The sequence below is a fragment of the Corythoichthys intestinalis genome, chromosome 9, assembly GCF_030265065.1.
Source record: "Corythoichthys intestinalis isolate RoL2023-P3 chromosome 9, ASM3026506v1, whole genome shotgun sequence".
In the NCBI taxonomy this organism is placed as follows: domain Eukaryota; kingdom Metazoa; phylum Chordata; class Actinopteri; order Syngnathiformes; family Syngnathidae; genus Corythoichthys; species Corythoichthys intestinalis.
In genome coordinates this window covers 53,990,693-54,018,093 of record NC_080403.1, presented here as the reverse complement: position 1 = coordinate 54,018,093, position 27,401 = coordinate 53,990,693, and positions in this window count along the sequence as shown.

Genomic DNA, 27,401 nt, shown 5'->3' with positions numbered 1-27,401 from the left:
AAATTATTAGAAGCTAAAAAACACATCTTAACCAGGGGTGCCAATAATTATGGAGGGCACTGTATATATGTGTATATACGTATATATATATATACTGTATCTATATATACAGTGGTATGAAAAAGAACCTTTTTGAATTTCTCACATTTCTGAATTAAATCCCTATCAAGTGTGATCTGATCTTTGTCAAAATCACACAGATGTAAAGACAGTGTCTGCTCTAACTAAAACCACCCAAACATTTATAGGTTTTCACATTTTAATGAGAATAGCATGCAAACAATGACAGAATTGGGACAATAAGTAAGTGAACCCTCTGCCTAAGGAGAAAAAGAGCAATTGAAACCAATTTTTACCAAACAATTTAAGTCAGGTGCGTGCCCAATCACTGATGAGTGGTTTAAACCTGCCCTGCCCACTATAAAACACACCATTGTAAGAATTGTCTTGATGAGAAGCATTGTCTGATGTGCATCAAGGCTCGGTCAAAACACCTGTCTAAAGTCCTGTGATCAAGGATTGTTGATTTGTATAAAGCTGGGAAAGGATACTAAACCATCTCTATATGTTTGGATGTTCATCAATCAACAGTCAGAGAAGGTGTCTACAAATGGAGAGAATTTGGCACTGTTGCTTCCCTCCCAAGAAGTGGCCGTCCACCAAAGATGACGCCAAGACTTCACCACAGAATACTCAGAGAGGTAAAAAAGAACCCTAGCGTGTCTCCTAAAAACTTACAATCGCTGGCACAGTCCAGTATCTCTGTGCACACATCAACTATATTTAAAACTATGGCCAAGAATGATGTTCATGGGAGGACTCCATGGAAGAAGCCACTGCTGTCTAAAAAAACCCCCATTGTTGGTCGTTTAATGTTCGCAAAAATGCACTTGGACACTGCACAGAGGTTTTTGCAAAATATTTTGTGGATTGATGAAACCAAAGTTCAATTGCCTGGGACTAACACACAATGTCATGTGTGGAGGAAAAGTGGAACAGCTCACCAACATCAACACCTCATCCCCACCATGAAGCATGGTGGAGGGAACATCATGATTTGGAGGCTGTTTTGCTGCCTCAGGGCCTGGACAACTTCATTAATGGAAGAATCAATTCAAAAGTTTATCAGGATGATTTACAGGAAAACCTGAGACTGTTCCTCAGACAGTTGAAGCTAAAAAGAGGATGGATGCTGCAACAAGACAATGATCCAAAGCACAGAAGTAAATCAAATTCAGAATGGTTTCAGAAGAGCAAAATACACGTTATAGAGTGGCCAAGTCAAAGTCCAGACTTGAACCCCATTTAGATGCTGTGGCATGACCTAAAGACAGTGATTCATGCCTGACATCCCAGGAATCTGACTGAAGTACAGCAGTTTTGTCGAGAAGAATGGGCGAAGATTAGTCCTGATTGATGTGCCAGACTAATCTGCAGGTACAAGAAACGTCTGGTTGAAGTTATTGCAGCCAAAGGGAGGCGACAAAATATTCAATGTGATGGTTCACTTAGTTATTTTTCCCCCTTTTGTCATTGTTTGCATACTATCCTCATTAAAATATGAAAACCTGTAAATGTTTGGGTGGTTTTAGTTAAAGCAGAGACTGTTTTTCCATCTGTGTGATTTTGACAAAGATCAGATCACATTTGATGGGGATTTAATGCAGAAATGTGAGAAATTCTAAAAGGTTCTGATGTATTGTACATAATATATACAGTACATAACATAATATGTTAATAAAACCAAAATTGAAATAAACAAAAACCTTAATACACTGGTTATGGCTCCCAACAATGTTCAAACATTGATAAATAAACAAAATAGCATTAATAACAAATAAAACTATTTTAAATATTTTGCTTTTCATATTTTTTTTTATCAAACTGTTTTGAGAATTACTGCCGTTTTATCTTTCTATTCAAGCCATTTTTACAGATATAAAAATAAATACAGTAAATAATCGAATATTCTCTTTTTTTAGTTTATTTAGCGATTTTTTTTTTTTTAACCCCTTCAAACCTAAGCATGCTGCTGAAGGACATGACTCGTTCGCGTCTCTAAACCAATAAATACACTGAATCTAGTTGCTGTTACCACTTCTGGGAGATGATTGGATGAAACTTTGGGGCCGTTTACAGGATGACTCTCCGAAATTACGAAAAATTTCAAATTTGCATTTGCGTCTCCTTTCGAACAATGTCGCAATTCCGCATGAAAACGATGTAGTATTCATGCCAGGCCCTAGGGGGCAGTGCAGATTTACAGGGTGACAGAGAATGATGCACTTTGACCCCGCCAAGCTCCCTCAGCCCGGAAAAAAATATGCCCGCCCACTCGAAGCAATGTCATTTTTCTTTTATTCAAAAAGATGAGAAATTAGTCTTTTAACCTGCCGGTTAGCCACGCCTACCATTATAGGGCTCTAGCGTCCCCAACAGGTGGATGATGTCAGCGGGAGCCTGGGCTCATCGGTTTTACTACTCAGCCCATTGAGGGGGAATTATTCAGAACGAGGAAAACGCGACGAAGAGAGCCGCAAAATGTCATTGTTTCACTCTCCCTACTCCAATATTTTTACAGGATATTCTTTTTATCCAAGTATTTTTCCCCAATAGCTAAATAAATAGCTTGAGAAGGACCAGTCAGCCCGTAGAGGGGGAACTATTCACAACGAGGAAAACGCGATGAAGAGAGCTGCAAAATGTCATTGTTTCTGTCTCTTTACTTCAATATTTTTATAGGATATTCTTTTTATCCAAGTATTTTCCCCAATTGCTAATAAAATGGCATGGTCATGACAAATAACAGTCTTGTGCTAAATGGAATATGAAATAATAAAAATGCACTTATTCATGATGACATGGCAAAATTACTCCATAATGGTCGAAACTGTCGACTTCACCTTTACTGTCGCATCTCCCGAACTATATTTTATGACACCCAAATCGTACATATGTCATTTCCCTTCCCTGGCTTCGGAGAATATAAACAAACCAAGAGGCGTGACAGCTAGCCGACATGCTAACCCGAACCGAGTGATGTTTCAAAGTCTTCAAAGCGGAAAATCACACATAACTAGCCCGGATTATTTGACATGACGACTGGGTTGTCAATTGTCTTCGCGGATCGGCAAACCGCCCGGCGGAAAGCAATTTACAGTTCGTTCCCCGGAGGAGGGCGGCTGCAGTTGTTGTGCAGCTAACGTGCACGAGGAGAGCTTTTTATATGCCTATCAATGATCAAACCAGAGGTTGCCCTAGACTTTTTCGTTGTCTGTCATTTTGACTGACTGGGTCATAAAAATCCGGTCATAATCTATTTTTACCCGTCACTTAAATTTTTAAAATGATAATAATGACATATTCAATAGTATTTAGTTTTCATTCATTTTAAATTAATTTTGTAATGATTGCTTGGCGGCGAAAAATTAGACACGGAAGTCGTGGTATTTTTCTCCCTCATTTTACTCTGCTTACCGCCAGCAACACCAACAAAACAACAACTCCGCCCCCAAAGAAAATGAGGCAACTATATACGCAGGCGGCAATCTAGTCCACCAATTGGATGACGCGCTGGCACACCGGGTGCACCAATAAGAACCTCGCGTTGATGTGTCAATCCCGGTGCCGCCGCCAGACCCCGGTGATGCTACAATATTCTGTCCGAACAAGCTTAACAGACTCCACACCGTGCCATCAAGCATGTGAATATGTAACTTTTTCTCCGCAGTGACAAAAACAGCTGACTGTGGCCCCAGTAGGCAGGCTACATATGGAACAATGAATTTAACAGTTCACCTGCTGTGGCCTGAACGCAGTCTTCCTCCTGGTGCGCATGGACTTGAATTGCGTGCCCGCTTGTGCATAATCAAATGTCTCAAGTGGGATTCCTTCAGAGGCTATTGTCATGAGGTTTTGGAATTTTGCCTCGGACAGACGACTTGGTTCGGACACTCAGTTGCCCTGACATTTTTCCGAGTAAGGCCAACGACGTCATGCATTAAGAGAGACAATAGCTAATTAATATGCTCACTCGCCACCCTGTGGTCTGGGGTGTGAATTGCAACCTGTCAAAATGACAGATGGACTTCAGTTTTTTCCGTCACCGTTTAAAAAAAACGGTCAACGATGGAAAATATTCGGTTAACGCGACCCCTGGATCAAACGTATGTAGTCCTTTATTTAAAGAAAGTTTGTAGTGTTTACTTTGTAATCGCTGTATTTGACATAATACAAAATAAGATGTTTACTCACTTCCTCGTAAGTCCAATGGTCCCACAGTAGTAGGGCTTGTTTTGGCCAATATCAACGGTGAATGAGAACCTTTTGAAACTCCAAATAGGCGCACATGCCTCTCCCTCATAAAGCAAGATTTTTCTGCAGCCGTTTGTCTGGCGTGATGCGAAAAAAAAACGTATTAATCCGCAAAATCAGCTGAATCCTTCTTCCTCATTCACAACAGTACGTTGTATATTCAAGGGGACGCCTTCTACCGTACACGTCACAGCGCCCTCCTCCTCAATGCAAGACCGAAGCCGGAAGTCACTCATTTTCATGGCGCGGGATTCAAAAAACTAAATAAATATAGCGATCGCTTCCACACACATCCAAGCGGTCCATATCATTCAGGAGCATAAAATATTATGAAATGAACATGCTTTTTCGTGTCACATGCACTTTAACATTAAAAATAATCATTAAAGCATGAGATTTTCCTAACCCAAAAAAATACGCTTTATTCTGGTGTTTGAATAGAGTAAAAATCAGATTTGTTATTTTATTTCGCCCAGCAGAAAAGATGCTGGTCTGAAGGGCTTAAAAATAAATATCAAAATATTTACTATAAACTCATTGCCTGCCATTGACAATGGCAGACATCCAATTCATTTAAACTGAAAGGACTGGCTGCAAATTCTCATCTTTGTGCAATTGACTGCGCTTGGCGTCCAATCCATTTTGATCTAAATGAATTGGACGTCTAGTACCGTCAATGGCAGCAAACAAATGCCCTACAAGTTGTTTAAATTACAACTTACAGTTCCTAACCAACAGGCCAACAGTTCAATTTTCTTTCCTAATATGTACGTATCTATAAAGTCTTCATCAAAATGAGTCATTATGTTTATTGCTTGACCCAGAGCCGTTGTTAGCGCTAATTATTCTGGACAGGTTTGATTTTTCAAACAAGAAGGAGTTAATTAAAGGTGTGAGACTGCAGCAGTAGACAATTTGGCAGCTGACAGGTGGATGACAACACACTCTTGGGCGTTTGACTGCTAAGAAGTGAATATTGCTCGTTAATGCGGACACTAACTTGACGAGGTGGTGCTTAGACTTGTTTTGAAGAATGCTTGTGAGGATGAGTCGCTGCGTTTTTTCATTTGTTTTTTTTTGTTAGAGGTCAAGGAGTGACAGGTTGGAAGTGAGTACAGTAGTAATACAGTACTGTACTTTGACCACAAAAAAAAAAAAAAAAAAAAACTATATGGTGGGAAACACAGACAAGACTGAAAAAGCAGTTTCTGCTCTTGCACCTCACTTTAAAAGAAACTGCTGTATTTTAAGCCAAAACAACTGTTGTGTTTGATAGAACATTATATCTATATGCTGCAGTAGCAGATTCATGGCGCATTAAGCCCCCGAACTATTTTTAATTTGCCCGTTTTACCCTGGAAACCCCCGTTTACTGACGTCGCGCAATCGTTTTTGTTTAAACCCAGCCATGAAGACAAGGTAAGTAATTATAATTACTAGAGAAGTCCCGATTGATCAGGATGCTGATCGATCGGGTCCGATCACATCATTTTCAAAGTATCGGAATCGGCAAAAAAATATCGGCCATGCCTTTTTTTGATATATATATATATATATATATATATATATATATATATATATATATATATATATATATATATATATATATATATATATATTTTAATTAAATCGTTTTCTAATTGTATTTACCGTTACAGACATAATATGTTAGACTTGTTCAGTCTTTTTTTTTTTTTTTTTTTTTTTTTAATTTTCATTTCAGGCAGTTACATTCATCTTCACTAATTCACTTCTTTGCTTTCAAGAAACACAGAGAAGAAGAAAAAAGAAACAAACAAACAAAAAAAAAAGAAACAAACAAATGCCTGAAAGGGAGTGGGACGAAGAAAACTTATTAAATCCCACCCCGAGTTCTGAATTATCATCAACATAAATAAACTATTTTCCTGCAACCTGTTTTTTTTTTTTTCTTTTAGTTACAAAGTATTCATTATTCCCCGACACATGTAACGGGAGGGCAGAACCCTCAATGCCGATTCCCTCAGTCAGCAATAGAGAAAACAAAGAACAACAAAACAAAAATATGTATATGTATATATTATATTATTATATTATATATATTTATATATATATATATATATATATATATAAGTGTGTGTGTAATTATATACATATACAGTACACACACATTTATATTGCGTGTATCCATGCCAATATGTAAGAAGACTTCCACAAACATATATATATACATTTAAGACCCTCCCTGAATATATTTTGACAAAATGAACTGTTTATAGTGCAACTTAAAGATGTGAATATTTTTACTCTCTAAGTAGTGAACTCAGATTGTTCCAAAGTTTAACCCCGCGTACAGACACACAAAAGCTCTTTCGCATAGTTCTAAATCTAGGAAGTAGGAATTCCCCGTTTGCTCTTAAATTGTGAGCTCTTTTACGAATGGCGAAGTGAGTTTGCAAATTTGCCGGTAATGTATTATTAAAAGCTTTATACAGAATTATGGAAGTGTTGTAATCGACTAGGTCTTGAAATTTAAACAATTTAGATTGAAGAAATAGTTCATGGGTGTGATCCAGAAATCCAGCCTTATGAATGATGCGAACTGCTCGTTTCTGTACTATGACTAACGGATTTGTTGTATTGCGATAGGTATTGCCCCACACTTCCACACAGTATGTAAGATATGGGAGAATCAGGGAACAGTACAGAGTACAGAGTGCATTCTGATCAAGATATATCTTAACTTTGTTCAAAATTGAAAGGCTTCTTGAAATTTTGGTTTTTATATGTCTGACGTGGGGTTTCCAAGACAGTTTATTATCAATTATAACTCTCTAAAAAATTTATTCTCAACAACATTTTCAATTTGTATACCTTCAATACTAAAAGTTGGTTCAGTATTATTTTTTATATTCCCAAAAATCATTGCTTTAGTTTTACTTATATTTAATGATAATTTATTTATATCCATCCATTCTTTAATTAAGTTTAGTTCCTTGGTCACAGTAGTTACAAGTTCAGTGTAATTATCACTACTGTAAAAAATATTTGTATCGTCTGCAAACAGAATGAGTTTTATAACTTGGGATACATTAAAAATATCATTTATATACAAGGAGAAAAGCTTAGGCCCCAACACTGACCCCTGTGGAACCCCACAGTTTTAGGCTTTAGTTTAGGCTTAAGGTAGGGTTATCAACTTCATCCCAATAATGGCGGTAAGTTATTTTTTAAAAAACGTATCACGTTAAAATGCACTGCACAACCCACTCACACATTGTCGCGCTCCATCTGTAATGGCGCCGTTTTGCCTATATAGAGAGCTAAAAGGCAGTGTAAAATGAGTATGTTATGAATATGTTACACTCCTCCGGAGTCTTTAGTTTAGGCTTACGGTAGGGTTATCAAATTTATCCCGATAACGGCGTTAATTAATTTTTTAAAAAATGTATCACGTTAATAAATTTAACGCAATTAATGCATGCGCTGCATGACCCACTCACGCATTGGTGCGCTCAATCTGTAATGGCGCCGTTAAACCTATATAGAGAGATAAAAGGCAGCGTAAAATGAGTAGAGTGAATTTTGGCAGCCTTTGGAGCCTTATTTTAATTGGCTAAAGCCTTACAATCCCTCTCCCTTCGATTACAAATATCATGGGAAGCAATGTGGGGAAGCAAGGTAACAATTGATCTTTTTCTTAACACCTTATGTTATTTCCCAACGCAGAGAAGATATATCAACTGGTACCACTACGCACAGTCATGGTTTCACTTCCCATCATGCATTTGGGCATGGCCTTCAGTTTAATTTACTGAAAGCTCAACAAATACACTAGATGACAATATTTAGTCACAATATACAAAGTCACAAGTCTTTCTATCCGTGGATCCCTCTCACAGAAAGAATATTAATAATGTAAATGCCATCTTGAGGATTTATTGTCATAATAAACAAATACAGTACTTATGTACTGTATGTTGAATGTATATATTCGTCCGAGTTTTATTCATTTTTTTCTTAATGCATTGCCAAAATGTATATGATCGGGAAAAATTATTGGGAATGATTGGAATTGAATCGGGAGCAAAAAAAGCAATCGGATCGGGAAATATCGGGATCAGCAGATACTCAAACTAAAACGATCGGGATCGGATCGGGAGCAAAAAAACATGATCGGAACAACTCTAATATTTACTATTCAAAATGTCTGTCATTTTTATCTTAGAATCATTAATTGATGACTAATATTTTGTTTAAAAAAAAAAAAAACGACTTTAAAAAATTATTCACTCGCATATTTTAAACTTCTAAACAAATTACGTCACAGTGAAAAAAATGGCGTCTGTAAAAAAGTCACGGATATCTACCTCATAACTATCGCTAAATTGTATTTCTTTGTTACCGTCGCATTTTCCCCGATATGTTAGATGATAAATAATCGCTCCAAAAAAAGAAAGGGTAACTATATGAAAAAGAAAATCTCGACCACTCCTTAATGTCTGCGATTCCTGCATCGCGACCCTTGTTACATTACCATGTTTCACCCATAAAATCCGGCTGTGGTCTTTCACAGCTTTGTCTTGACGCTCAGTGATACATGCGACGTGGAGTTTTTGGATTGAAACGAGGTAAGTACGCGATAATATCTTGTTAAATTCATGGCGTCTGTAATTCTGCTCTCGTGTGCTCTCACCTCCAGATAGGGTTTTGCTGTTTAAAAAACATATTTTTAAAAACAAATGCCCTCTCGTCCAAAACTTTTCTTCCCCCAGAAAATTGAGATTTTAAGCTTTCCATTGATGTATCACACATGCATTTCGGACAATTTTGAAATTTGGCCAAATTGGGGGTCTCAGAGCGGAACTTCAAGTCACCTGAGTGTTTTCCGCCTTATAGTAAATGACCGAATGTCTGGAGACAGACGTGACTTGGAGCTGTCATTATGTTTCAGTGCTTTTGACGGTGATTGTTTTGACAATTGCTATAATTAATCACTGACTACTTTTAATGTGATGCGATGAGCATAAATGAGACTCCCCGAGTGGGGTGACTGCTAATGGACAATTATTTGCAGGCCCCTCAAGACGATTGTCTAGTATGTGTGTGTGTGTGTGTGTGTGTGTGTGTGCGCTGTGCAAGTGAAATATTTTTTGCGAGCTCCGACAGACAACCAGCCAAGCGGCTATCAGAGATATTTTAACAATTATACACTTATATTACACATCCGCGCACCATCTTACATGCAAACTGAGCTCCTTAGCCTGGGGCAGTCGCACCCCCACAGCCCCCCAATGTTCCGCCCCTGGGTCCATGTATAAATGTTTATTGTTATATAGGGTAGGGCTGCAGCTATCGAATATTTTAATAATCGAGTAATCGACTGAAAATTCTATCGAGTAATCGGATAAAACATTTTTTTATTTAGTTATTTTTTTTTAGGTAAAGAGCAATTATAAATATACATGAGAAAAAAAGACATTTAATCCAACATTGAACCATTTTCAGTCAATCAATGTCTTTATTTTCGTTGTACATTTTTGAAAACAGCCAACAATTGCATCTCAGATGTGACTAGGAAAAAAAATTAGCTGCTTTCACTCAAAAAACTTCTAGCTCTTATAAAGAAAAAACATATTTCTTACCTAAAAATGTAATTACGCTTGATAACACACATCACTTGAAAGCTATGTGTTTTTCCCACGTGTTTCAATTTAATTTCCATTTGTGTCAAGCTATTATTAAGTTCTAGTTAAGTTATAAGTTATTCTAAACTGTAAGTACTGATAGGATTTTGAGTTTTTGCACTGTTCAAAATAAATGTATGATACCTGCTGTATTGGAGCACATTAGGGACCAGTGCTACTTGGTGTTTTATTCCGCAATGACTACTGAGCTAAAACTGACAGTTAGCTTTATTATGTTTTAATTTTACACCCTCATCACTTTACAGCGCTGTGTTTTTACAGATTAAATAAAGCCTGTATGTAAGACACGTTAGCCACTCATCGACAGTGGTCATAATCAATGGAAACCAAGCCCTCTGAAGGGCTAACGGTACGTGAGCGAGTGACAGTAACGTTATATTTATTAGCGATGAGAAGTTTACTGCTTAAAGATGGTGGCTGTTTACTAATGCTGCCCAGACGCGGCCGAGTCTGTCATTTCGCATCTTGTCCTAAATGCATGCGATATCTATGAGACGCATCGGACACTACCTGCTACGAGCATCATGCGGGCGTAGTTTTTAGCAACGTCGGCGTAGTTTGTAGCGGCTGTCGGCTGCGGTAACTTTTTTTTTGTTTTGTTTTTATTGCTTCTTCCTCTACGCACGTAACGTCAGCGCGTTGTCCCGCATTAAAAGTAGTCCTGGCAAAATGTGATACTTAGAGCTGGCAAAATTAAACAATTACTCGAGGTGAATAAAATTACTCGGATCAGTTTTTAAACTCGAGTTACTCGAGTTGCTCGAGTATTCGTTTCAGCTCTAATATAGGGTGACCATATTTTGACCTCAAGATACATGAATTTTGCTCGAAGTTCACTCAGATGTCTGTATCACTTAAAAATATTTAAAGTGTGCCCCCGCACTCTGGATGGGAAAATGCAGTTTGAAAAAAAAAAAAAAAAAAAAAAAAAAAATAGTGACCAAAAAATATATGTATCAGGCATGAAAATCTCTCACCTTTCGGCGAAATTCGCCGTTTTGAAGTCAAAAAAGGCGACCTACGTGAATTGCGTAGATCCGAGGAGAAATTCTTTTTGGGAGGAGGGGGGGGGGGTCGGGAGGTTTTATTTAATAATTATTATTATTATCATCATGTGATTAACTTAGAACGTAAACTGAGCACTTAAGAACACAGTCAGCAAATCCTTCTAGATGCTTCGCTGACGAGAACCAATCATCGGCCCAAGCTGCGTTCCATTATTCCAAACGCGCGCACTCCTTACTGTACATGGAGTGCTCGGAGAGCCTTTGGTTGCATTGCAAAGCTGCGAAAACAAAAAGCAGGCCTTATCCACACCAGGGCAGACCAGAGCGCAGCATACACACTTGCCTGTATTTGCCAGCAGATTGAATTTGGTGAGTAATGGTTTCAATCGTTTTCACATTGTGCGATATAAAAAAGTTACTGCCATTCGTTGCAGCTGGCGTTGAAGACTGCCAGAGCTAGCCAAATCTCCCATGAAAAAAACATAGCTCCCGTTAAATTGGCGTCAAGCTTGTGTATTTAGCGGTAATATAAACGAAGAAACACACTGTTGAGTCAAATTAAGCGGCATGCTCTCGGATGGAGGGGGCGCCTCACATCGCTCCCCTTGTCCGCCGGAGACGCGTTATTTTCGGCTTGGATTTGAGCTGACGGCCGGTGTCGGCACAACACCGGCCCGACAATCGGTGGGAATGAGTCCTGCTTCTTAAAGCTTTTCAGAAATACAGGGATCCCTCGTTTTTTCGCGGTTAGTGGGGACCAGAACCCGCCGCAATAAGTGAAAACCGCGAAGTAGCGCCCCAACCCCCCACCCCCCACCCATTTTTTTGTGCGTGTTCAATGCATTTATTCAGATTTTACATTGGAAAAAAGATACATATATATATGACATGTTTTTTCACTTTTTTCACCAAAGTATCATTTATAAATGGTTTTCAAGCACTTCAAAATGTAAGAATTATGATAAGTTTTAAACATGTTACTGCCCCACCGAATTATTTTAAAACAAGAATAAAGTAGTAAGAAAATGCTTGGCTTTATTAAATGCTTCATAGTGAGTCTACTCAAACCCTCTCAGGCTTTGGTAAACGGTGATTGACACGTGTGCAAAGTTTTTCCTTTTATGTATATTTTTTTGTTTGAAGCAACTTATTTGATTGAATAATAAAGACACAAATGTCCTAGCCAAAATGTGGCCCAAACGCAAAACAACATTACTTCAATGGAAAAATTTGTTTCAATCAAGAAAAATAGTTTTCAAATGCTTTTTTTGTCTCAAATTTATTTTTGCAATTAAAAACAATTTTTTTTATTGAAGTGACTTTTTGGGGATTAAAAGTATATACTGTATTATATATACTTTGTTTTTGATAGAAGTTACTTTGTTTTTTTGATTGAATAATAAAAACACAAATCTACCTCCATCTTTATTGAGAGAGAAAGAAATTAAGAAAGCTTTAAAACTAAAAGCCACCGGGGAGTCTGTTTTTTTTTTGTTTGTTTTTTTAATATTTATATTTCATTACATAGACATGCGTCGTAGGGAAGGGAGATTGAGGGATAAAAAAAGGAGTTAGATGAGGCTGCTAAAGGCAGTGGATACCTCATCAGCTGGGTGAATAGCAGACCTGGTAAGAACAAGTTTGCAAGGATAGTCGGGTATTAAATACAATTATAAACCCAATTACAATGTTATTTTTCTATAAGATTTTTACGTCATTGCTTCATTAATCATTAGGTGGTAGAGTTGTTAAGTATGGATTATAATGAAATAATAGTTTTAAGAAAACTGTGCTGTTGGTGGCTCAGTGACCATCTGATGTGGTTTGTTCTCAGATGAACAAGTTGTGGAAGGAAGTTTTGATGCAGAGGTTGAAGGACCAAAAGAGGCAGACTGACTGAGTCACAGCCAGAAAGTGTTGATGACAGTTTTGATTTCTATTCACTGTTGCCCCCTCCCAATTAAAGTATGTCACAGTCGCAGCCAATTATTATCTAAAGCTTGTTAAAATTGAAGTTATGTTGCTTTAAGGTGTATTAAATACTTGTTAATGTGCCCCTTTTGATCTACGAGCACCCGCCCGTCCACCGGTCTCTGCATGGCCCTGCTGAAACACAGTGTGGGTCGACAGAGCTCAATATTTTGTTGGGGTGTACAGTGTACTGGAACATATTTCCTCCACACCCTTCTCACCTTTTTAACCCCTGACCCATTTTCATGCCTGAATATATGTATACACATATATATATATATATATATGTATATATTTTTTAGGGCCGTCAAAATTATCGTGTTAACGGGCGGTAATTAGTTTTTTAAATTAATCACGTTAAAATATTTGACGCAATTAACGCACAAATGCCTCGCTCAACCAGATTAAAATGACAGCACAGTGAAATGTGTGTTTGTGTTTTTCGGAGTTTTGTCGCCCTCTGCTGGCGCTTGAGTGTGACTGATTTTGTAGGCTTCAGCACCCATAAGCATTGTGTAAGTAATTATTGACATCAACACTGGCGGGCTACTAGTTTATTTTTTGATTGAAAATTTTACAAATTATTTTGTAAATAATTGTTTAATAATTATTACTATTAAAACGTAAACATTAAGAGGGGTTTTAATATAAAATGTCTATAACCTGTAATAACATTCATCTTTTAAGAACTACAAGTCTTTCTATCCATGGATCGCTTTAACAGAATGTTAATAATGTTAATGCCATCTTGTTGATTTATTGTGAAAATAAACAAATACAGTCCTTATGTACCGTATGTTGAATGTATATATCCATCTTGTCTTGTCTTTCCATTCCAACAGTAATTTACAGAAAAATATGGCATATTTTATGTATGGTTTGTATTGCGATTAATTACGATTAATTCATTTTTAAGCTGTAATTAACTCGATTAAAAATTTTAATCATTTGACAGCCCTAATATATGTGTATATATATATATATATATATATATATATATTGTATATATACACAATATACAATTTGGGATTTTACACTCAAAGCTTCGACAGGAGTCAACAGTTGCCATTGTATACGTATTGTAAAAAAAAACTTCAGGTGTTGTGGCCAAATCGTCAACCCAGTAGATGGCGGTAATGCCTCATGATAGGGGTAAACTGCCAACAAAAACAAGAAGAACTACTCCTTCCCTCCCTTCTAGTAGGAGCCATGTCAACTGCTGCCACCCAGCGGCCGGAGGGATTCTCTTCAAATTGGTCCCGTGAAAAATAATAAAAACCGGACATTTTTATGAATTTATAAAACCCGCCCGGACGACGAGGATACTACGTGAAAGTAGGACTTGTCTGGGCAAAAGAGGACGTTTGGTCACCCTATTGTTATATTACTTTGGGCTTAACATTTTAGCTGTAAATGTGCATCTCAACCAAAACGTATGCAAAAAGAGAAGTTAGCTTATGAATAATTAACTATGTATGATCATTGTTGTCTAAAACCAGTATTGTTTTCTTCAACGATAACGAAAATATTTCGTAAACGAACACTTTTTTCATGACGATGATGAGACGACACATATTTTGGGGACTAAAACATGAGACTAATGCCAGTTTCGAGACGAAAATGCACAATGGTTTCCATCACATGTTCGCAATGCGTGGCCCTTGTGTGTAGTTAGCCTGCATCGTAACAGTGTTTGGTTGTGTCACTCGTGACGTGCTGCAACCCCCCATACCCGACTCATCAGTGTGTCGTCTCAATTGTCCATGCAGGCTTGAACACATGGTAAGATTTGTTTTCTTGGCTAGAGGGAATATGCAATGTTGCTTTAGCCTTTAAAGGTCTGTGCTGAGTGATCATCACACACTAAATGTAACTCGTAGCGTTAGCATAACATTCACATTAGCATTAAGCTAATGCTAACGGCGAGTGTAAAACTCTCGGGCAACTTTTTATACTTCCAGTTCATGGTGTTCAGTAGAACAAAAGCAAATTAAGTTTGAATGTCTATTTAGTCAAATTGATATGTAATTTTAGTACCATAATTTTCGGACTGTAAGCCGCTACGTTTTTACTTCATTTTGAATGATGCGGCTTATTGTCCAGAGCGGCTTATTTGTTTTTTATTTGGGTATTTATTCGATTTATTTGGGTTAATAGGTAACACTACTGGACAGCGGCGTCATAAGACTGTCATAAGACCATCATAATTATGACATAACACTAGCATGGGCATTACTGAATGCTTATGTCACTGTCATATGGCAAATGGTGTTATTAACACCATTTATGTCCAGCTCGGATCTTTTACACCCATTCAAAAGTGAGATAACTTACCAGATAACACTAAATAAAATCTGTTATAAGCATTTATAAATGCTCATAACAGTGTCATGTCATAATTATGATTGTCTAATGAGAGTCATATGGCGCCACTGTCAAATAAAGTGTTACCAAATACCATAAATAGCAATTAATGAAACAATTTGAACAGTAACTAAAGAAATAATTGGCACAAAACATTAATTTTAATTGCTATTTACATCTGTAGAGCTGCATTGCATGCTAGGAGGCATGTTGGACAACAACAGTGTTGACAGCAGGTGGCAGCAGAGGTTGAATGTCTCTCCCAAGGGAGCAGTGACTGCTAAATGAAGCTTCTTGAAGCTTTGCAGCCAATTAGTTAAAAGCTTCATGGTGGTTCATTTGGTCTAATGACAGTCTTATGATGCTGCTGTCAAATAATGTGTTACCGGTTAATATCTTTTGGTGTAAATATCCCATAATACAGTGAGGACAGCTGCAGCTTATAGTTCAGTGTGGCTTATATATAGTGGGGAGAACAAGTATTTGATACACTGCCAATGGGTTTTCCCATTGACTGTGTATCAAATACTTGTACTCCCCACTGTATGACCAAATGTCGTTTTTGGGCCAAATTTGGTGGGTAGCGGCTTATAGTCAGGTGCGCCTTATAGTGCAAAAATTACGGTAGATTGAATTAAGCTTGCATAGTAAAAGTCTGCTAGCTTAAGTGCTATAAAATGCTAACTTTTTGTTTTTTCAGTACTCTTAACAAATCACTCAAACACAAATTTCCACCAAAAAAAAAAAAAAAAACGCCTTCAAACTAAACTACAAATGCATAAATAAACATATTTGCTCAAACAAAAACTTACAGGCTTATGTTGGCCTTATAAGGGAGCAGCTGGATTCAGCCATTCTAGACCAGTTATGTCATATTCATTTTTTCCACCGGAGGGCGGTGTATCGCCCAAATCAGTAAAACAATGCAACACTTCCAAAACAAACCATTACAACACCACTCCAATTAAATGAATCATCAAAGCAATAAAATTGAATTTGAAGCTTTATCCTAATCGAGTTACTCGATTTAATCGATTAATCGTTGCAACACTAATATCGATAACTAGAGATGTCCCGATCGATCGGGTCCGATCACGTCATTTTCAAAGTATCGGAATCGGCAAAAAAATATCGGCCATGCCTTTTTTTTAATATATAATATATATATTTTTTAATTAAATCGTTTTCTAATTGTATTTAACGTTACAGACATAATATGTTACACTCCTCCAGAGTCTTTAGTTTAGGCTTACGGTAGGGTTATCAAATTTATCCCGTAACGGCGGTAATTAATTAAAAAAAAAATGTATCACGTTAATAAATTTAACGCAATTAATGCATGCGCTGCATGACCCACTCACGCATTGGTGCGCTCAATCTGTAATGGCGCCGTTAAACCTATATAGAGAGATAAAAGGCAGCGTAAAATGAGTAGAGTGAATTTTGGCAGCCTTTGGAGCCTTTTTTTAATTGGCTAGAGCCTTACAATACCTCTCCCTACGATTAGAAATATCATGGGAAGCAATGTGGGAAAGCAAGGTAGCAATTGATCTTTATCTTAACACCTTATGTTATTTTCCAACGCAGAGAAGATATATCAATTGGTAGCACTACGCACAGTCATGGTTCCACTTCCCATCATGCATTTGGGCATGGCCTTCAGTATCATTTACTGAAAGCTCAACAAATACACTAGATGGCAATATTTAGTCACAATATACAAAGTCACAAGTCTTTCTATCCGTGGATCCCTCTCACAGAAAGAATGTTAATAATGTAAATGCCATCTTGAGGATTTATTGTCATCATAAACAAATACAGTACTGTATATTGAATGTACTGTATGTTGAATGTATATATTCGTCCGAATTTTATTCATTTTTTTCTTAATTCATTGCCAAAACGTATATGACCGGGAAAAATGATCGGGAATAATTGGAATTGAATCGGGAGCAAAAAAAGCAATCGGATCGGGAAATATCGGGATCGGCAGATACTCAAACTAAAATGATCGGGATCGGCTCGGGAGCAAAAAAACATGATCGGAACAGCCTATCGATAACCTTTTGGGCTACAAAGGATCGCGAAACATCTTCTTTTCGATATATTGTCACACCACGAATTGTAACGTTGTATGGTTTTGATACTGTTAAGTTATCCTGACTTCATCAACGCCACTCAGATCTCTTCACTTTTTTTTCCATATCTGTTGAGGCCCCGAGGCCGTCTTCCACTCGCTGCTTTAGTATGAAAATCTGGACTATGTGTGTCTAATAAATCTTTCTGAGTAATGACGCCCTAGCCAGGTGATTCATGAGCCGGCTGACAGCTCAAATTGCCGGTGTGAATCTCTGGCACGGCATGAGTCGTTCCCCCCGCCGCGCTCTCTGCCTCTCTGGCCTGGGGCGTTCGGGGCGTGGCGAACGTGGGAGGGAAAGCCGGGGTCGGAGTCAAAGGTGCAACCCTGTCACCTGAAGTCTGAGCTGCGTGATGATGAAGCAAATTGCGTGTACAGATGAAAATGAAATGATCCCACTCGCGCTTTATGTCAAAATATTGCGGCAAATCACATAGATGTTTTTAGCTTTCCGTATTGTTTGACTGACAGCTGGCTCGTTCAGACTGAAACACGTTTGATGAGTCACTCGACTCAACCCGACTCTGTCATAAAATGTTATTACTGGATTTAGCGGATGGGTTTGTATTTGAAGTAATTCTATACCTGTCAGAGATTTGTGAAATGTAAAGGTAAATTGACAGTGAGGTCATATTACGTTCCAAACAGTTTTAAATATTCCATTTTCTAAATACTAAAATATGCAGTTTTTGAGTAAATTTACTCGTCCTGAGACAAACTCTTAAAGGGAACATCGGACTTAAACACTTGTAGGCTCTAATAAGCCACAATTTTTCTCTTTTACTATAAAATATGTTATTAGAAACGCATGAAATATTGCAGTTGATTTAAAGTCTATAATATTTAGTACATGTTTTGACTTACGGAGGGCGACATGTTTTATACGTGTAATGGACGCTCGGGGTGAAGATGTAGATTGGACTGAACAGGGAAAATAACTGTGCTAGCTTGCAAGCGAAGCTAGTATGACAACTGGCATAATTTTATCACATCCTGCTGCTGGTCAGATTGTTTTGTTACAGAGCTGTGGGATGAGTTCCCAATGTCGAACCTGCATCCAATTCCATCTCATTAGCAGTGTCTTTAAACCGATCCTAGGCAGGTTGCCAAGAAATTGACTTGCTGTCTGTCAAGTTCAAATACGAATCCTTAGGTAGACATTTATAATATTACTGGGGCTGTCAAAATTATCGCGTTAACGGGCGGTAATTAATGTTTTAAATTAATCTCGTTAAAATATTTGACACAATTAACGCACATGTCCCGCTCAAACAGATTAAAATGACAGCACAGTCCAATGTTGTAGAACGGCTTTCTTTCACCTGCGCAACATCGCCAAAATTAGAAATATTTTATCTAAAAGCGATGCAGAAAAATTAATTCACGCGTTCGTTACATCGAGATTGGATTACTGTAACTCCCTACTTGCAGCTTGTCCTAAAACCTCTCTAAAAGGTCTTCAGCTTGTCCAAAACGCAGCAGCAAGACTTTTAACAGGAACCAATAGAAGAGAGCACATCACCCCTGTGCTCCAGTCGAGTTTAGAATTAAATTTAAAATACTCCTTCTTACATTTAAGACCATTAATGGGTTGGGGCCATCTTATCTCACCGATGCTCTGGTTCCATACCGCCCCAACAGAACACTCCGATCTCAGAATGCAGGTCTACTGGTAGTTCCCAGGGTTTATAAAAGTACTGTCGGAGCTAGAGCCTTTAGCCACCAAGCCCCTGTTTTATGGAATCAGCTTCCAGCTAGTATTAAAGAAGCCGAGACAGTCTGCACATTTAAGATTAGATTAAAAACGTTTCTTTTCGACAAAGCTTATGGTTAGGCTAGTTGAAGTCGGAGTAGACTCACAGTTTAGTCTAAGCTGCACTAGAAGCTATAATGCTGGGGGCAGTACAGCCGCTGAGTTCTATCTCCTTTTCTTACTCTACCTACCACTTGTCTTACTTTATTTCTATTTTCCAATGTTAATATCTAGTTGTCTAGTCTCTTCATCACTAGTCACCCGGTGTCCCCTTTCCCCCCTCCCCTCTGGGGAGGGGCTATTTTTCAGATGCAGCCTCCTGACTGTCCGGACCCCTGGCTGGATAGACGTCCTCGCTGCTACCCCCGTCTCATCTGACTAGACGGACCTCTTCTTGCTCCTTTACTACACTGTATTTTTACGGACTATAACTTCGCTTGCTAATTCCCATTAGCAGTTCTGGGGTTCCTGTCTATCCGTCCTGGGAGTGGATCTCTCCTGACTGTGGTACTCCCCAAGGTTTCTCATTTTTATCCCAATTGACTCTGGAGTTTTTGGAGTTTTTCCTTGCCGGCATGGAGGGTCTTAAGGATAGGGGATCCCCAGGACTTGAACTGTATCTATTCATCTTTGTTGCTTCATTTCTAATTGTGTATCATATTGCCTCTGTAAAGCCCTTTGAGACTTCTGTTGTGATTGAGGGCTATACAAACAAAATTGAATTGAATTGAATTGAATTCAATGCCGACTTGTTACTTGTGTTTTTTGGAGCTTTGTCGCGACTGATTTTATGGGTTTAAGCACCCATGAGCATTGTGTAATTATTGACATCAACAACGCCGGGCTACTAGTTTATTTTTGTTTGAAAATTTTACAAATTTTATTAAAACGAAAACATTAACTCATTCACTCCCAGCCATTTTCACCGGAGCAAGGCCCTTCGCTCCCGGCCATTTTACTGGATTTTGACTGATTTTGCACGGCCCACAAAAAATTCTGTTCTATTGCTATATAAACATGGAACCCACCAAAAGAAAGATTAGACTCTCTTCTTTCAGCAGAAAAAAAAGTAAGTTCATACGTTATTTCATTCTTTAGAAATCAGCATTAGAAAATAGCTTAGTTTGAGCATTTTTCCAATTTCTGATGAAAAAACGGAGAAAATGAGCTTTTTGTAAACGCAAAAATTTCAAACATAATTTTGACTTTAACACTGCTATTTTTAGCTTCAGTGACATCCCAAACATCTGAATAATGTTTTCCTTTTACAAAATAACATGAACAACCAGCCAAATAGAGCTTTTGATAGCAAAGTAACAATTTATTCACACTTACCTGAGAGATGACGTTTGGTGGCTGCGACAGCGGTTAAACTTTTCCCTCATTGCCGACTGTCTCGTAAAGATGGATTTTTTTTAAAGTCTTTTTTTGTGGTGACCACTGTCTCATTCACCAGGGGAACTTATGTTCCTGGGGGGGAACTGGTTTGGCCGTGCGCGTTTCCGTGCAGGACCCTCGAGCGTGCGGTGGAAGTGAGCAGCAAGCTGCGGAGGGGCTCTGCTAGCTTCCCTAATAAAGTTGTACTGTTTGAATTGAGTTGTGGGCTCTTAACAAATGCGCTATTGCCCTCAAGTGGCCAGTTTTATTGCTTTAAAATGGGTTTTGAGGCTTGTTTTTTGTTTTGGCGATAGATCGAAAGCTCTAGATGCTTCTTGTACAAAAAAACGCAAAAGACGTATAAATACGTAATCGGGACACTGAAGCATTTGGAAATAGAACGTATTTATACGGTTCCGGGAGCAAATGAGTTAAGAGGGGTTTTAATATAACATTTCTATAACTTGTACTAACATTTATCTTTTAAGAACTACAAGTCTTTCGATCCATGGATCGCTTTAACAGAATGTTAATAATGTTAATGCCATCTTGTTGATTTATTGTTATAATAAACAAATACAGCACTTACTGTATGTACCGTATGTTGAATGTATATATCCATCTTGTGTCTTAACTTTCCATTTCAACAATAATTTAGAGAAAAATATGGCATATTTTATAGATGGTTTGAATTGCGATTAATTACGATTAATTTTTAAGCTGTAATTAACTCGATTAAAAATTTTAATCATTTGATAGCCATAGAATTAAAAAGCTTGAACAAAAAGTTTATTATTGAAGTAGTAAAAAAAAAATATATATATATATATATATATATATATATATATATATTAGATTAGTCGACTAATCGTAAAAATAGTCGGCTGACTAATTGGGAGGAAATTAGTAAGCTTGAGAACGATAAACCGATACGACCGGATATCCGGTTTTACAGGTGAGAGATACAGATGTATCGATAGTAAAGTTACCATTCGACAGTAATTAGCCATTAAATATTCAATGAACCGATAGTAGAGATAGAATTCGGCTATCGCGAGCACAAGAGTCGGCCTCTAATGCCAAGTTCAATGCATTGCGTAATATGTTAATAATTTTGCTTTTACTTCACATGCTGCGCTTGTGTCATTCACCACACAGCGCACTTAGATCGAGACCACATGCATGATATAATATGGACAAGCACTACTCACAGTCGTGGTTGCCTTAACGTCCCATACATTTCGGCAGAACAACTACTAGTCGCCGTCATTACCCGATCGTCACGGGCGTGTCATAACAACGCGAGAGCTAACGAAACCACTGCAACGCACGCTCCGTAGCATTTTCTTCACAGCCCAAAACGAAACTAGTAGTGGCAACGAAGCAACATGCTAAAACAATGGACAGTGTGATCACCGACGCCAGCGACGTGCAGTGATTGATTTTCAACGCACCCAGGAAAACAAAAGTCGGACTTTGAAGTGATGAAGGCAGCCAGATCTGTTCGCATGGGACAGAGCTTGTGTGAAGTGTGGAGTGGTTCGGAGATCGTGAGTTTTTAACCCTGAAAAATAACCCACTACAATGGTGGAAAGGGCGGCATATTGTTTCCAAGAAACGCAGTCTACTTAAACATCAACATGTGGACTAATTGATCTTCCTCAACAAAAATCTGCCCTTCAAAAACGATATGGACAGTGATGAGGAATAAAAAATGAGGAAGCACAGGCATAAGTGAATGACTTTACTGTGTATTAGGTTAAAGTAATGATTATTGACCTGTCTGTCTAAAATGCCATGTTTTTATTCCCCCCATTATACCAGTCGTAAAGCATAATTTATTATTTATTTATGATAACACTAGCAGGTTTAATTCTTTTTTTTCTAGAGCTGCTGCATATAATTAATATTTTTTGTTTGTAAGATGTTTACGTTGAAAGTTTGCACTTAAATTACTTACCTCTTGTGTTAAAAACACCAGGAAATACAGTAATTGAATTACTGCACTTTAATGTTGTTCGTCACTGGAGTTTTATTTTATTATCAATCCCATCCAAAAAATAAAATAAAACATAACATTGGTATGAAATTTTGTTGTTTTAATTATTTTGCTATATTAGAAATGTGGTCTTTTTATATGTTTAAAATACTGTACAAACACACACAGCAAATATTTACTATCGTATCGTTTTCACTCTATCGAACCGTATCGTTCTTGCACTGTATCGAATCGCATGGAATCGGTCGGCCTTAAAAATGTATTGTTTTTTAATCGAATCGTAACCTGTGTATCTAGATACATATCGAATCGGCTTCATGCCAGAGATTCCCAAACCTAGAAATTAGTTGTTTGGGACAGCCCTAGTTGAATCAGAACCCAGAGATGTCTCTAATGAAAAAAAAAAAAAAAGATGTATAAATACGTCTTTGGGACACTAAAAAAATTCAAAATAGTATGAATTTGTACGTTTTTGGGAGCAAATGAGTTAAGAACTCTGAAGTCTTTCTATCCGTGGTTCCCTTTAAGACATCTAAGAGAAATTAATCATTTTAAGACATCGAATAGAAATTAATCATAAAATACGTCAGGAATATTGACCAAATTTTGATGTCAAAATGGATGACATTTATTTATTTATTTTTATAATTACCGTATTTTCCAGACTATAAGTCACAATTTTTAGTAGGAGACTCATATATGCCTAAGGGAGGTGCCTGTTTTGGTTTTAGGTCACTAGTGGCTTTTGTTTTGAAAATATTTGAATGTTAAGTTTTTTAAACATACGCCCCCTACAGATCAGCCCCAAGACCCATGTCTCGTCAACTCATAGTGAAGTCTATGGTGTCTGCGCCATGCATGCACAGTGCGTAGTTATTTGTTTTGATGCTTTTGCGTATGCGGGTCAGTTTGCTTGGCGCGTGTCGGGCTGCGAATTAGTGCGCATGCGTCATACTTGAATGGGCTCAATGGACTAAAAATCTGAACGGGCACGCCAAAAAAAAACAGATATGACAAAAAATGGGAACTGCGCATTAAGACCTGCAGTATGAACCTAGCCTTAGTGTCATGAAAAGCTTCGTGTACTCATCGTGACAAACATCATTTTAATAAAGGACAGATAAAAAATTCCAGAGTAACAGACTTGTGTAAAATTGACAAAAATCTTTGATGAAAAAAAAACAACAACTGAAGGCTCTCATTGTTAAATCCATTAGTTTCTCCTCATGTTGTTCCAATTTGTGTTTGTCCTGAAGGATGAAGACCACATACTACAAAACACATTTCCATTCAACACACTTACCATTGCGCGTTTCTCTTTAGTTTGCATTTGTGTGCATCTCCTTGCTCCTCTTTGACCGCACGTACGGGACCTCAAACACCCCTTCGGGGTGCGGGTAGGGGGGTTCCTGCGGTCGGCTTTCTCAGAGACTTTCCGGAACAAATGACAGACTAAAGCAGATCGAGCAATCAAGATGTTTTGTGAGGTTCAGCACAGCGACACCAACCACAAGAGCGTCTCACGAGAACAGTATATTACACACAAAGCAGGGCTATTTTCTTGTCAAATGCGGGTGTTTATGAATTTTTTCTGCGTGAAAATGTGAAAACAACAGTGGGTTATGTTAGATGTGGTGTCATGCATCCATCTACGCTGGGAGTTTAGACAGTGCAGCTTACAAAAGAAACAAGTTAGCTTAAATTAAACATGAAGAACGACCATAAATTGATTGAACTCACTGATCATTCGCTGTCAGGGCTCCTAGCCGAAATGAGAGTGGACATCCACAGAGGTGACTATTAACTAAGAGTGTGACAATATCTTGATACAGCGATATTTTGCAACCCGATTGGTTATCGAAATGCTCCCTCCAAGTATCGATACTTTTATTTGACATACTGCCAGGGGTGAAAGTGGCTAGAATTTGTTGCCGGAACTCCCCGACGTGAAAGTCACCACGGAGCCAGAAATTTTGTTTATCTATTTATTAGGGTTGTTCCGATCATGTTTTTTTTTGCTCCCGATCCGATCCCGATTGTTTTAGTTTGAGTATCTGCCGATCCCGATATTTCCTGATCCGATTGCTTTTTTTTTTTTTTTGCTCTTGATTCAATTCCAATCATTCCCGATAATTTTTCCCGATCATATACATTTTGGCAATGCATTAAGAAAAAAAATGAATAAAACTCGGACGAATATATACATTCAACATACGGTACATAAGTACTGTATTTGTTTATAATGACAATAAATCCTCAAGAAGGCATTTACATTATTAACATTCTTTCTGTGAGAGGGATCCGCGGCGAGAAAGACTTGTAATTCTTAAAGGATAAATGTGACTTTGTATATTGTGACTAAATATTGGTATCTAGTATATTTGTTGAGCTTTCAGTAAATGATACTGCAGCCATTTAACTTCTGCCCAAATGCATGATGGGAAGTGCAACCATGACTGTGCGTGGGGGCACCAATTGATATATCTTCTCTGCGTTGGGAAAGAACCTAGGGTGTTTTGAAATAATGATCAACTACTACCTTTCTTTCCCACATTGCCTCCCACGTTGTTTTTAATTGCTGAGAGAGGTATTGTAAGGCTTTAGCCACATAAGAAATGGCTCCAAGGGCTGTCAAAATTCTCTCTACTCATTATACGCTGCCTTTTTGCGCTATCTATAGGTAAAATGGCATCTTTATAGATTGAACGCGACAATGCGTGAGTGGGTCGTGCAGCGCATGCGTTAATTGCGTTAATTACTTAACGTGATTAATTTAAAAAATAATCATTACCGCCGTTAACGCAATAAATTTGATAGCCAAAACTACTCTGGATGAGTGTAATACATTATGTCTGTAACGTTAAATACAATTAGAAAACGATTCAATTAAAAATATATATATACAGTATATTAAAAAAAGGCATGTCCGATATTTTTTTGCTGATTCAAATACTTTGAAAATGACGTGATCGGACCCGATCGATCGGGATGCCGATCGATCGGGACATCTCTACTATTTATTTATTTATTTTGGAGATGGGGGGGGGATCAAAACTCCTAAAACTACTGAAATGCAAAGAAAACTTTTGGCATTGTTATTAATATAACACACAAAAACGGATTTTCATTCAAAATTGTCAGTAAAACAAAAACAGCTATAACACCAACCTCCATGTTCTAATTTTTATTTTCCCTCATTTCCTCACATACTAAATGCCAAATCTCAATTTTAACTACTTAAGAACATATGATGTATATTAAATAATAAACATTTACTGTTTGTTGTTTTTTATACATAAAGTTCTAAGTAACATACATTCAGAAAAAATATGTACAAATGACTTATATTATGAAATATATTTATTTCGTTAAGATAAGATAAGATCGAGCAAACATTGACTTTTTTAAATCATAAGGAAATTAATAAATAGCCTAACATAAATGAACAAATATAAGTCCAAAGTGCACATTGACAGCTAAAATGTTCTGAACCTCACCATCAGAACCAATAAAACTAAATATGATAACTAAGCCTCCTCAACTCTTAACTTGCTCTTAAAGATTTGATCCATTTTCTGTTGCATTGCCCTTTTTTGTTGCATCAATTCAACACTTTTTTTTTTTTTTGCTTTTCCAGAAAACATGCACATTTGAACCAATCAGTGCTAACTATCTCTGCTGATCACATGTCATTATGTCAGCCAATTGAACAGATAAATGAGTCCAGGCGTTTTGCTTTGCTGCGTGCACTCGCACATTGATGTGATTCATCATCGTCAGACTCGGATATCTGCAGCAGCTGGGGAAACCTCCATGCTGTCCGTGGAATAAAATAATAATAAATATCGGTGGAAACGGATTACGCTACACAAGCACTTTATTATGCTTGTTGTTAACACTTGTGCGTGTAAATCTGATGTGGGTAGATTGTTTTATAAATTATTGTTGGAATGGAAAGATAAGACACAAGAAGGATATATACATTCAACATACTGTACATAAGTACTGTATTTGTTTATTATAGGGCTGCAGCTATCGAATATTTAGTAATCGACTGAAAATTCTATCGAGTAATCGGATAAAACAAATATATTTTTAGATGAAGAGCAATTATAAATATACATGAGAAAACAAGACATTTCATCTAATCTTGATCCATTTTCAGTCAATCAGTGTCTTTATTTTCGATGTATATTGTTGAAAACAGCCAACAATTGCATCTCAGATGTAAGGAGAATAAAAAAAAAAAGACTAATTCACTGCTCTCACTCAAAAAACTTTTAGATCTTATTAAAAAAAAAAAAAAATAAATAAATTATAAATATCTTACCTAAAAATGCCGTTACGCTTGATAACACACATCACTTAAAAGTTAGGATTTTTTTCCCCACGTGTTTCAATTGAATTTCTATTTGTGTCAAGCCATTTTTAAGTTCTAATCTCAGTTCTCTGAGTTCTCAGAAAATCACATTGTTTGATTTTTAAAGAATTTATTTGCAAATCATGGTGGAAAAAAAGTATTTGGTCATCTCAATTAGGGCTGCAGCTATCGAATATTTTAGTAATCGAGTAATCGACTGAAAATTCTATCGATTAATCGAGTAATCGGATAAAACAAATATATTTTTAGGTGAAGAACAATTATAAATATGCATGAGAAAACAAGACATTTCATCTAATCTTGAACCATTTTCAGTCAATCAATGTCTTCATTTTCGATGTATATTGTTGAAAACAGCCAACAAATCTCAGTTGTAACTAGAATTAAAAAAAAAAAAAAGACATTCAATGC